Source organism: Chiloscyllium punctatum, chromosome 8 (assembly GCF_047496795.1).
Source record: "Chiloscyllium punctatum isolate Juve2018m chromosome 8, sChiPun1.3, whole genome shotgun sequence".
NCBI lineage: Eukaryota > Metazoa > Chordata > Chondrichthyes > Orectolobiformes > Hemiscylliidae > Chiloscyllium > Chiloscyllium punctatum.
This window is the reverse complement of record NC_092746.1, coordinates 102,931,138-102,944,560: the sequence shown is the minus strand read 5'-3', so window position 1 is coordinate 102,944,560 and position 13,423 is coordinate 102,931,138.

Genomic DNA, 13,423 nt, shown 5'->3' with positions numbered 1-13,423 from the left:
AAAATCAACAAGGTAAAAACAATGACTGCAGATGCTGAAAACCAAATACTGGATTAGTGGTGCTGGAAGAGCACAGCAGTTCAGGCAGCATCCAACGAGCAGCGAAATCGACATTCCTGATGAAGGGCTTTTGCCCGAAACGTCGATTTCGCTGCTCGTTGGATGCTGCCTGAACTGCTGTGCTCTTCCAGCACCACTAATCCTGTTATTGTTCGTTGCAGAGTGAGTGAAAGGATTTGATTTCATTTAACCACACCTTTGTAACAGATTAGAGGTCGAGAGGTAGGTTATACCCCTTGTCAGGCTAAAGCGAGGACTGCAGATGCTCGAGATCAGAGTCTGGTGCTGGAAAAGTACAGCAGGTCAAGCAGCAGCCGAGTAGCAGGAAAATCGACGTTTCGGGCAAAAGCCCTGATGAAGCCTGACCTACTGTGCTTTTCTAGCACTACTCTAATCTAGACTATACCCCTTGTCGCCCTTCTTTATCAGAGTATGAAACAAGGAGATCTTCTCTGTGTGCTTCGGATTTAGTTATCAGAGGAGTGTCGATCTCCACATTGGAACATAAGGCATTGGAAAAAATGGGAAATTTTAAATAAATAGAATTAAGCGAATGCTAAGCATAGGACTAGTTGTCTGTAGAACACAACTCTGTCCATAGCCTGCTACAAGTGTGCAAATGAATCTGAATACAAGTTCAAGGAACATCACCTTATTTTTTAAACTGTACATCTCTACGACTCTCTACATCCTTTTGGAGTCAATAGTTTTAGATTATAACCTCTGCCTCTATCAAATTATGTTGTTCCTTTTTTTGTGTTTTTTTGAGTTGGTCTTGGTTTTTTTTCTTCTTGATCCCTTCATGTTTCATTCAAATTATGAAACATTTCATTCCTCATTTAGACACTACCTTTGTTGTATCATGCCTGATATGAATTTTTTGGCTGTGATGTCATGGAATTTTTTTGCTAATCTCCAGTGATCTCCACTATCACTGATGTTTTCCTTTATTCGTCCTGCAATTCCCTGTTTCCACTAGATCACAGCCTCTTATATTTCTACTTCACTTCAGCACTGACGAAAGATCATTGGCCTGAAATATGAACCTTTTCTCTCCACAAACGCTGCCTGACCTGTTGGGTTTTCCAGCTTTGTTCTTAAATTAAGAATGCAATGGGAGGAAACTAATGCAAATATTTTGACTATCTATCTCCATTAACTCAAACTACAGAGTATGATTAGCTATTAAAGGATAAATGTTTTGATTCTATTGCTTCTGTTGTTAGACCTCAAATACATTCAGTAGAGCTGATGAAAGTGATTCTGAGTGTATCAGGCATAATGACTTGACTCCACCAATGACCTGGAAAGATGATGATTCAAGTGAGCATAATTTATAATCGGCATTTACATTAGTGATAATGTGACTTTAATAATTATTCTCAGTCAGAACAAAAATTGTACTTTTCTAGCAGTGAACAGTGTTATCGGTCACTATTTGAATAATTCACTTATGCAGGTTCACATGGAAACAATAAAAAAAAAACTGCAAATGCTGAAAATCCTCAGGTCAGGCAGCATCCGCAGATAGAGCCTGTTTACATTTCAGGTTAATAACCTTATCATGAGAACATCTGAAACTGTAATGTCACAAATACTCTGTACGGTTGGCTCACAGATAATAGGTCAGCATTGTATATCTTCTACTGTGGACATACTGTACTTAAAAAAAAAAACTAGGTGTCATATCTGTGTGTGTAAGAACTTTATTTAGATGTTTTAAACTATCTCTGTGGTCACAAAGAACAAGAACTGCAGATGCTAGAAATCAGAAACAAAATCAAATTATTGGAAAAACTCAGTAGGTCATCAGCATCTGTGGAGAGAAAGTCGAGCTCATGTTTCAGGTCAGGTGACCCTTCAGCACAACACTACAGTTGTTCCTTACTGTGGTTTGATAGATACTGATGCATATTTGGACATTGGATGCGCACAAGACCTTCCAAGGGTGCTCCCTTTTCTAAGCTGCTAGTCTTTATCTCCAGTGCTCTTTAATTGTCCTTATTAAAAAAAGGACAATCCCATTCTCTTCAGTACTGCAACACAATATTTATATTTGTATATTTACAGGTTGCTGAAAATAATTCTCTTGCAATGTCGAAGTTCTGCTCTTTACATTTTTCTCTCTGGTCCCTGTTTTTGGAGTTAACATGAGTTACATCATCATTTACTATAAGAATAACAATTTCCATTTCAAGTGCTGCTTAAATTCTCATTATTGAACAACGATTAGGTTAAATAGTGATCTAATAAATTTCTTATCAATTCCCTGATCAATATTTAAAAATGCTGTTCAATGAAACATTGCTATAGTGAATGAATGAGAATAACAGAGTAAGCTTCTTGAAGGTTAAGCTGGTTAAGTCATTGCAGGTAATTAAAACTCTACCAGCAATTAAAATACTTAGAGCTACTTATACTACTCTCAAGCCATCAGAATGCCCACATCACTCCCATCCCCTGAACCCTACCACCCTGTGCCCATCCTTGGTTTTTAATGTTCCCCTACTGGGAGAGAAATGGGTAAATAAAATTAAATTGACTCAGCCTCATTCTGCCACTGGGGAGTGGGATGTTAATTCACTAGTACTGCTTCTTGCTGGAAATGCTTTGGCAATTCAAGACAGTGAACAGCTGAGGTGTGAAAACAACATTCCCTTGCTCAATCCTCGTTTTATTCTGGGTTAGTTTGTCTCAGTGGAGTGGCTACACAGATATTACAATTGGCTTCAACATTCAAGATGGGGAGGAAAATGAGTAAACCAGCAAAGTGGTTCTGTGCCTGATCTATCAGGTGCTTGACTCCTTGTTGGCTCCAGGTTGCCCAAGTGGACATTCTTCTGTGCAAACCTTAGAGTGGCAAACTACGCCACTGGTATCACAATGAAACTGTGTTTAAACCTTGGCTGGTATCCATATGTACATGTTCAATATGTTCAGGCCTGAATCTTCCCCTCTGGAGGTGTATGATGCCAAAAAGAAACATTCAATGCTCCTATCACATTATAGCTGAAATCATGTAACAGCAGAGATTGAGATTCATGCTGGGGCCATCCTAGCATACGTTACGTCGCTAATTCCTAGATAGACCCACTGAGCCAATATCTTATAACATGATAGAACATATTCTCTGAGTGCTAAGTAAAAATCAGAGTACAAGGGACAGGAAATTATATTCTTTCTTTGGGAAGCTTATTGCAAGCACAGGGAATTATCAGCTCTGTTATTCTCAATAATGACAAACATCCACATATCTGTAATTAAACACTTGAAATAAAGACAGTGGTTAAAGGAACATTGAACACAAATCACAAATAAATTACTTTTAAGAGCAGCAGAATGAATAACTTATTTGTAGCTCAGGTGCAATGCCTTTAATAATATCTTCAGTTGAGGCCAACATTACTTTCCTTTCATTTTTTAAATTTTTGGTTTGAAACTGACAGTTGGTGTTGAGAATTGAACTTTGATCAGCAGCTGGTTTAAATAAAAGAACAGAACTCTGATGTTGCTATTGGAAACTGGCCTGGAGAGATGATGCAGGTTAATAACTGCTCTAAGGACACGATGGATGAACTGACACCAAGATATTGTTATACTCGGACAGGAGCTGGTTGAATGTTGAACTGGTCAATGAAAAAAAAGACTGGTGTTGGCCAACCAGTCACAGAGAACATTGGGAACAAAAGAGAAAATAAAGAATGAACTAGCTCTGACTTGGGGTTTGGATTGTAGGCAGTTTAATTTGGAAGCAGCTGGACAGGACTGGAATTTTCATTTTCTTCTGTTGTTATTTTCCAGTTGTCAACTTATTGAAAGATCGAAGAAAAAAAACCCTGATTCTTAGAAACAAATTCAGTCACCAGAGGTCTGTGGAAGCTGTTTGCATTGACTTGTGACTTTGAAATTCAAGATATACAGTTCTGTAAACCCATCATCCAAGGATTTAATGAAAGCCTGATATTTCATTGAGGTGGTTATTGAACTGACAAATTATGATTATTTTACTTTTAAGAAATTATTCCATAACTCTGTCTGTCATTGACTGCAGGATTTGTGATAAAAAGGTTTAGCTTTCTTTTCTATTTAATCCATTTCCCTCATCAACCTGTTAAGAGGTGCTATTACACAGCTCTGGAGCAGGTGGGACTTAAAGCTGAATCTCTCAATTCAATGGTAGGGACAGTACCACTGCACCACAACAGGGCCTTCTAAAAGATTGGGCTTAGATCGCAAGTTATTAATTAGATTGCCCTGTTATTCATCTGTGCTCTGCCTACATTATTTATAATAAACAAAATTCATAATAAATTGTTAACTTTAAGTTATAAATTTAGTGTCCAAGATTTGTCATTAATAAAGTCTGGTTAGGAAGAATTGAGGAACTTTGAAGGTGATTGAACCTTTTTAAAATCACTGTGTTGTGAATTCAGTGATAGTGAGGCTGATTTGGTTTGGCATGCTATCCCTGTGCTGTAATAGTTATCAGACATAAATCTCAGTATCTTAACCATCCACAGAGATTCAATCCACACCCATCCAGTGGAGAGAACGAAAGAGGAACAGAATTTTTCTCTTCCAATAGAAGAGAATGAGATAGGTGCATTACCAGTGAACATGTAGAGAAGCACCATAACTATCCACCAAACAGAAACTGAGAGTCACTAATAACTGGATATCAGCAAAGGATTGTAAGATATTCAACAGCACAGCTCAAACAAAGTGACTACTGATCATGGTGCTACATTTCAAAGGAACAGAAGCTAGTTCACATTGATATATGACATGTCAATCATGCTTAGAAAGTGAGCAAGAAAACGATATTGGTGGTGAGTGTGCAATGATGCTGAGTAAAAACCAGTGGCAAGAAAGGTCATCAGGCCAGGGCAAACAAGTAGAATATGTACCTCTCTAACTGGGTACGCAAACAATCAGGATAATTTATCAAAGCTTCAGTGTAATGTTATGAAGTTAAATTTAAGTTTGAATAATAGCGTTCTGACATGGATGCATAATTATTGAATTGAGATGTGCTAACAATAAGGGTGTGCGAACAATAAGGGTAGATCGGTTTGGAATTTTTCTTTGGAAAAGGGGGATGCAGTGTTACAAACACCACCACCTACAAAGACGAGCAGATTCATGGGAACACCACCATCTTTTGTTTTTAATTCATTCACTTCTGGGACATAGGTGTCGCTGGCTGGCCGGCCAGAAATTTTTGCCCGTTCCTGTAGCCCTTGAGAAGATGGTGGCTGAACTGCTTTCCTGAAGCACTGCAGTCCAAAATTTGCCCCTTTATTTAAGGTAATGTATCATTGCTTAGGAGTCAGCTCAGAGAAGGCTCACTCGGATGATTCAGAGTATGGAGGGATTATCTTGAGAGCAAAAGTAAAAAGATTAGGACTCTACTCACTGGGGTTTAGAAGAATGAGAGAATTCATTGAAATCCTTTGTACCTGAGGATTGGAGGGAAGCGAATAGAAGTGTAATAGGGAAATCCCTGGCAATTACAGACAAGTCAGTCTTACGTCTGTGGTCAGCAAGGTTTTGGAAAGAATTTTGAGAGATAGGATTTATGACTATTTAGAAAAACAGTGTGATTAAAGGCAGTCAGCATCGCTTTGTGAAGGGCAGGCCACGCCTCACAAATCTTATTGAATTCTTTGAGAAGGTGACGAGACAGGTCAAAGGTAGAGTAGTAGATGTGATGTACATGGACTGCAGCAAGGCATTTTATAAGTTTCCCCATGGTAGGCTCATTCATAAAGTCAGGAGTTATGGGATACAGGGAGATTTGGCTATCTGGATTCAGAATTAGGTTGGCTGACAGTGATCGTAGATGGAAGATATTCTGCCGAGAGGTCAGTGGTGAGTGGTGTCCCGCAGGGCTCTGTTCTTGGGCCTCTGCTCTTTGTACTTTTTGAAAATGACTTGGATGAGGAGGTTGAGGGGTGGGTTAGCAAATTTGCCAATGACACAATGGCTGGAGGTGCCATTGATAGTATTGAGGGCTATTGCAGGCTGCAGCATGACAGATAGGATGCAGGGTTGGCCTGAGAAATGGCAGATGGAGTTCAGCCTGGAAAAATGCGAAGTGATGCATTTTGGAAGGTCAAACTTGACTGCTGAATATAGGATTAAAGACAGGATTCGTGGCAGTGTGGAGGAACAGAGGAATTTTGGTGTTCAAGTTCATAGATCGTTCAAAGTTGCCACCCAAGTGGATAGGGTTGTTAAGAAAGCATTTGGCTTTCATTAACAGGGGGATCGAGTTTAAGAGTCACGAGGTTTTGCTGTAGCTCTACAAAACCCTGGTGAGACCACACTTGGAATATTGTGTCCAATTCTGATCACCCTATTATAGGGACAATACGAGGCTTTGGAGAGGGTGCAAAGAATGCTGCCTGGACTGGAAGGCTTGTCTTATGAAGAGAGGTTAACGAAGCTCGGACCTTTCTCTCTGGAGAGTAGGAGGGAGGGGTGACCTGATCGAGGCATACAAGGTAACGAGAGGCATGGATAGAGACAATAGCTAGAGACTTCCTGAGAGCAGCATTGACTGGCACAAGAGGTCATAGTTTTAAGATGTTAGGAGGAAGGTATAGAGGAGATGTTAGAGGTACGTTTTTTACATAGAGTTGTGAATGCATTGCCAGTGGTAGTGGTGGAAGCAGAGTCATTAGGGACAATTAAGTGACTGCTGGACATGCACATGGACAGCAGTGAATTGAGAGGTGCGTAAATTAGGTTATTTTATTTTAGATTAGGAATAATCCTTGGCATCAGCATTGTGGGCCAAAAGGAAAGTACATCATGGAACAAGCCGATGTTCTATGAAATATATAGCATTCCTTAAGGAACTGAACAGGGTAAATGATTAGAGAATGCTCCCCCTCATGAGAGACAGTCTCGGACCAGGGGTGCAGTCTCAGAACAAAGGTGTGCCAATTTAACACTGAGATGAGGAGGAATCTCTTCCTTCAAAGGGTCCAAATGTCTTTGAAACTCTTAGAATCTCTACAATGTGGAAACAGGCCCTTCGGCCCAACAAGTCCACATTGACCCTCCAAAAAGAGTATCCCATCCAAACTTATTCCCCTACCCTATTACTCTACTTTTAACCTTGATTAATGCACCCAACCTAAACATCCTTGATTATTATAGACAATTTCGCATGGGCAATTCACCTGACCTGCACATCTTGGGACTGAGAGGGGAAACCGGAGCACCCAGGGAGAATGTGCAAACTCCACACAGACAGTTGCCGAAGGCTGGAAGTGAACCAGTGTCCCTAGTGCTGTGAGGCAGCAGTGCTATCCACTGAACCACTGGGCTCAGAGAGCAGAGCTAGATAAATTCTTGATGAGGTGGTGAATCAAGGGTTATGGGAAAAGGGCAAGAAAGTGGACCTGAGGAATGTTGGATCAGCTGTGATCCTATTAAATGGCAGAGCAGACTCAAGGGACTGAATAATTTGTTCCTGTTCTTATTTCTTATGGTCTTAAATGGTGTTAGGGAGGATTTTGATCTAGTAACAACAAAGGAAAAGTGATACATTTCCAAGTCATGACATTGAGTGGCTTGGGAGGGGAACATGCATGTGTTGGTGTTCCCAGGTATGAACTGCTCTTATCCTCTGCATGGGAATGGAAAGCAATCTGAGGATCTTGAGTGTTCCTCTCCAAGCTGCACATCATTCCCAATGGGAAATATATCCTTCAGTGTTGCTGGGTTAATATCCTGGAACTCCTTGCCCAACAACAAAGTGGATTTACCTGCATGGACTGCTGCATTTCAAGATAGCTGACCTCCACCTTCAAAGCAACCAGTGAGGGACAATACCGATTCAACCAGCGACACCAACATCCCCTGAATGAACAGTAAAAACAATCATGCAATGGATGTAGAATGTCTTTAAGGGTCAGTCACAAGATGTCATCACTCAATGGTGATATGTAACCTAATGGTCTAAAGCACAGAGTCTTCACCTTGCTGAACTCTGTCCTCTTGCAGCATCATATGCTTAGGCCAGTTTTCTGGCGATGTGTGGTCAAATCCAACCATAGCAGATGGTTAAATTTAAAAGGTGCGACCATGTTACAAAAGTTGACTGTTGTAAAAGAAAAAGTCTGGTTCACATTAAAGGACATTAAATAAATTGTTCATCTCTACTTAGTCTGGCCTACACAACTCCAGACCAAGTAATGTGGTTGACTCTTAACTGCCTGGTGGGCATAGAAACAGAGGATGAGGGCAATCAGGGATGGTCAATAAATCTGGCCTAGCCAGTGATGTCCACATCCTGCGAACAAATTTAAAAATGCATTCTACAGTGCATACGAATATCTTAGCTTGAGCCCAAATATGCAATTGTCTGTGATTGAATACCAGGAACTGTAACAAAAGTTCACAATTCTTCAGTATGATCTGAGCCATGTTTCATTTGTATACTATGGGACCGTACAAAAGTATTACATCATGATAGCTGGTGAGCATCATTCGACATTATATTGTTTATACAGACATGATTGTGAATCAGAAACTTTGTAAATGCAATTCAAGTCACTTGATCTTTTTCACTAATTTTCTTGCTTTTTTGTGGAATAGAAACCTTCTTCAGAGCTCAACAGCCAAGATGCCATTCATGTTGGCAGTAAATCAATGTTTATTCAAATTATGAAGGTTTTAGATTCTTTTTAAAAATAAAATACTTTTGATGCAAGATGGTTGACAACCAGAAGGACAAAATGTAAACTAATTAGCAGAAAAACCAGTGAAAAGCACTCCTTTCATAGAGCAAATGATGATCTGGAATGAAGTGTCTGAAAGGATATTGAACAAGTACAATCATAACTTTCAAAAATGAAACTGGTTATGTATTTAACAAGGAAAAAGAATTGCTGCCCTGTTTCATGAAGAGAAAGGCTAGGTCGAACATACTTCCAAAGAGTTAATACAAGCATTTGTGGGCCAAATGGCCATCTTCTGTGTTCTTTGATTCTATTTGCAGACTGTTGTACCTTGAAGGTCATCACAGCAAACAATTGTGCATTTTCCAGCAGGGGGAGTCACTGTGGGATCGCAACCAGGTCAGAGACTGTTGGGAGATTTTTCTTTTGTGCCCAATTTTAGATCCTTACTGCTATCCTTGCTGACAATTTGTTAGTTCAACACAGATTAGGGGCCAGCCAGTTCCTTGAGAGCTCAACGGACCAGGGTGCAGCAAGACCTGCTGCCTTAAATAGATGCAAACTCCAACAACTGGTTAAATTACATGTTTAGTAATTAAACAGAATTGATGGGCAATAGCTACGTGACAAACATGGATTGTACATGATTAAAAACAAATATCCATCAGTTTGACCAAAATGACTTTCCACATTGTGAATGCAAGTGTCATTGGGGAGAGACAAGTCTTGCACAAACTACAAATAAATGCAAGTAGAAACAACTTTAAATTATTTTTACTTCATATTTTTTCCATGTGTCATGATCGCGTGAGCAAACAAGAGCAACTGCAATGCCAGTACAAAGCATTTTGTATCACATCAACACCAGCTAAAAGTGAATCCAGGTTCAAATGGAACCTAGTATGGATTCATACTGCATTTTCTTGCCATCAGTAAGAATCAAAAACTTATTTGTGCAAATGCTAAAGCTGTAGTGTAAATGTCACTGAACGTCTGATAGCTTGATGCTGTGAAGCACGATAAAGTGCACATTGCCATAGCAACTGATAACCATGGCTATATCGAAGATTAAATATACACAGGTGATCCAGTAGCTACAGCAGCAGAGCTGTGTACTGTGTGCCATTCTAACCTGGACACCATGACCATAATTTGAAACTGCTTTACTCTCACAATTGGAAAATTTAATCCATTGCCACTGTGCCACTGCATGAAGGGTTTTTAGGAAAAGTTCATTTCCAAAAAAGGTAATCTGTTTTGTTTTATTAACAACTGGAGCATCAAAATCAGGTTGAGACATTCAAAACCAATACTGTCCATATTTCAAGATAAAAATAGCGCAAAAATAAAAGGCATAGAGCATGAAGTTCAAAATTGTAAAACAAATGGGTGAGTCAGCTGTTGTAGAGAACCTTTTCCCTATGGCTATTCACATCCAATCTCCTCCCTGATTTACCACATTTTTTTCATTCATCTACTTTGCATTGAGCTCCTCCACTGCAAATAACATGCAATTTGATTTTTGCTACAAATTCTGATTTAGCACCATCATATTTGGGAATTTGATTGTCTTTTCATGGAAATGGATCAGGGAGAAAAATGTTACTAATCCCATTCTTTGGCTGGACATCAGGATATAAGATGATATGTGGGATATACTGAAGTCAGCAGATGCTTTTGAAAGTACCATGGTTACCTACCAGAGGGAACTGAGAGACTACTGCATGCTCTTTTACAAAGACATGGCTCACTCCTGCTATACCTGACTATGCCTTGCAAGCTGAGGGATTCTCCATACATCACATTGACTGTGCAGCGTCCTCAGGTAAGGTAAAGGGCAATGAAGTCTGCCTCCTGATCAACACTCCTGGTGCTCAGGCACAGTGACCCCAGTGAGCCACTGCTCCCCAGACCTAGAATATCTAAACGAAATGCCGTCCCTACTACCCCCCCAATCTGAGTTCATCTCCACTATACTACCCTATGTGGATGTGGGGAATGCCCTGGATGAAATATATTCTGGATTAGTGGTGCTGGAAGAGCACAGCAGGTTTCCAGCATCTGCAGTCATTGTTTTTACCTGGATGAAATATATACCACTACAAAAACAAAAGCATTCTGGAGATGAAATTTCCTGAGTCTTTATTCGTCGTGACCAATGACTTCAACCAGGCCACCCTCAGGAGGGTACTACCAAAATACCACCAATAGGTCTCCTCTCCCACCAGAGACTGAACATCCTTCGTCACTATCCACAACTCCACTGACTTTAGTGTCGTCTGCAAATTTACTAACCCACCCTTCTAAGCCCTCATCCAGGTCATTTATAAAAATGACGCACATCAATGGACCCAACACCGACCCTTGTGGTACGCCGCTAGTAACTGGACACCAAGATGAACATGTTCCATCAACTACAACCCTCTGGATAAAACAGGAAATCCACTGCCTACCAAAGGCCAGGCATGCAGCATTCAACTTGGATGACCCAGACCTATACAGAAAACCCAGATGTGAACCTCTGCAAGGCCAGAGATGTCATGAGGCAGTACTGGACAAAGTTAGAGCCTCACACCAACCATATGGACACCCACTGCCCATGGCAAGGTCGACACAACACAACGGGATGCAAAATGAAACAGAATAAAAAAGTGGACAAATACACATTCCTCCCACAGGCATCCTGCTCAATGCTTTCTATACTCAGTTTGAGCAGAATGCCAGTGGTGTGGTGTCACCTATCCAGACAAGCCCCAACTTGCCTGTTCCCTCTGTCACTGCTGCAAATGTCAGATTGGTCTTCCTGAGTGTAAACCAGAGGAAAGTGACTGGCCTGGATTGAGTCCCTGGCCCTGCACCCAGATGCTGCGTGGACAAACCGGTGGAGGTATTTGCTGATACCTTCAACCTCTCCTTGCTACAATCCAAAGTCTCCATCTGCTTCAAGACCACCACCACTATCCTGGTACCTAAGAAAACATATGCAATGTGCCTTAACAACTACTGCCCAGTGGCTCTGACCTCTATAATCATGAAGTGCTTGAAGAGGCTAGTCACGGCCTACATGGACTCGAGCCTCCAGCCAGTCTCAATCCCCGGCAATTTGCCTCCTGATGAAACAGGTCCATTTACCTAGCCCTACATTCATCCCTGGAACGTCTGGATAACAAGGACGCTTATGTCAGGCTCCTATTCATTGAACACAGTTCTGCCTTCAGCACCACTATCCCTTCCAGACTAATCGCCAAACCCCAAGACCCAGGTCTCCACTCTACCCTCTGCAACTTGATCCTCAGCTTCCTGACCCATAGACCGCAATCAGTGGAAGTAGGCAACAATACCTCTTCCACGATAACCCTCAACACTGCAGCATCCCAAGGGCGTGTTTGCAGCCCCCTCTGAACTCTCTGCACATCCACGACTGTTGCCAAATTCCGTTAGAACACCACCAAGTTTGCTGACACCACCACCATGGTGGTGGGACGGATATCAAACAATGAAGAATCAGAATACAAAAGGAGATAGAGTGCCTGGTGTCAATGATAATATCTCTCGTTCAATGTCAGCAAAACAAAAGAACGGATCATTGAATTCAGGAAGGAGGAGGACACACCCTTATCTTCATCAACAGAGCGGAGGTTCAGACGGTAGAGTGTCAAGTTCCCAAGCGTGACAATAACAGATAACCAGTCCTGGACCTCTCCAATAGATATGACAAACAACACCTCTTCATCCTCAGACATCTTAGGAAATTCGGCATGTCCATAAGGACCCTCACCACCTTTGACAGATGCACAGTAGAAAGTACTGTGATCAATCTGTGCATAATGGCCTGGTACGGCAACTACTCTGTCCAGGACTGTAAGAAATGACAGAAGCTAGTGTGCACAACCCAGACCATCACAGAAGCTAACCTCCCATCCAGGGTCTCCATTTACATTTCTCGCTGCTGCAGAAAGACTGCCAATACTATCAAACACCCTCCCATCCCAGTAATAAACAATAATAGACAATAGACAACAGGTGCAGGAATAGGCCATTCTGCCCTTCGAGCCTGCACCACCATTCAATATGATCATGGCTGATCATCCTTAAATCAGTATCCTGTTCCTGCCTTATCTCCATAACCCTTGATTCCACTATCCTTGAGAGCTCTATCCAACTCTTTCTTTAACGAATCCAGAGACTGGGCCTCCACTACCCTCTGGGGCAGAGCATTCCACACAGCCACCACTCTCTGGGTGAAGAAGTTTCTCCTCATCTCTGTCCTAAATGGTCTACCGCGTATTTTTAAGCTGTGCCCTCTGGCTCGGCACTCACCCATCAGCGGAAACATGTTTCCTGCCTCCAGAGTGTCCAATCCTTTAATAATCTTATATGTCCCAATCAGATCCCCTCTGTCTTCTAAACTCAAGGGTATACAAGCCCAGTCGCTCCAGTCTTTCAGTGTAAGTTAATCCCGCCATTCCAGGAATTGACCTCGTGAACCTACGCTGCACTCCCTCAATAGCCAGAATGTCTTTCCTCAAATTTGGAGACCAGAACTGCACACAGTACTCCAGGTGTGATCTCACCAGGGCCCTGTACAGCTGCAGAAGAACCTCTTTGCTTCTATACTCAATCCCTCTTGTTATGAAGGCCAGCATGCTATTAGCCTTCTTCACCAACTG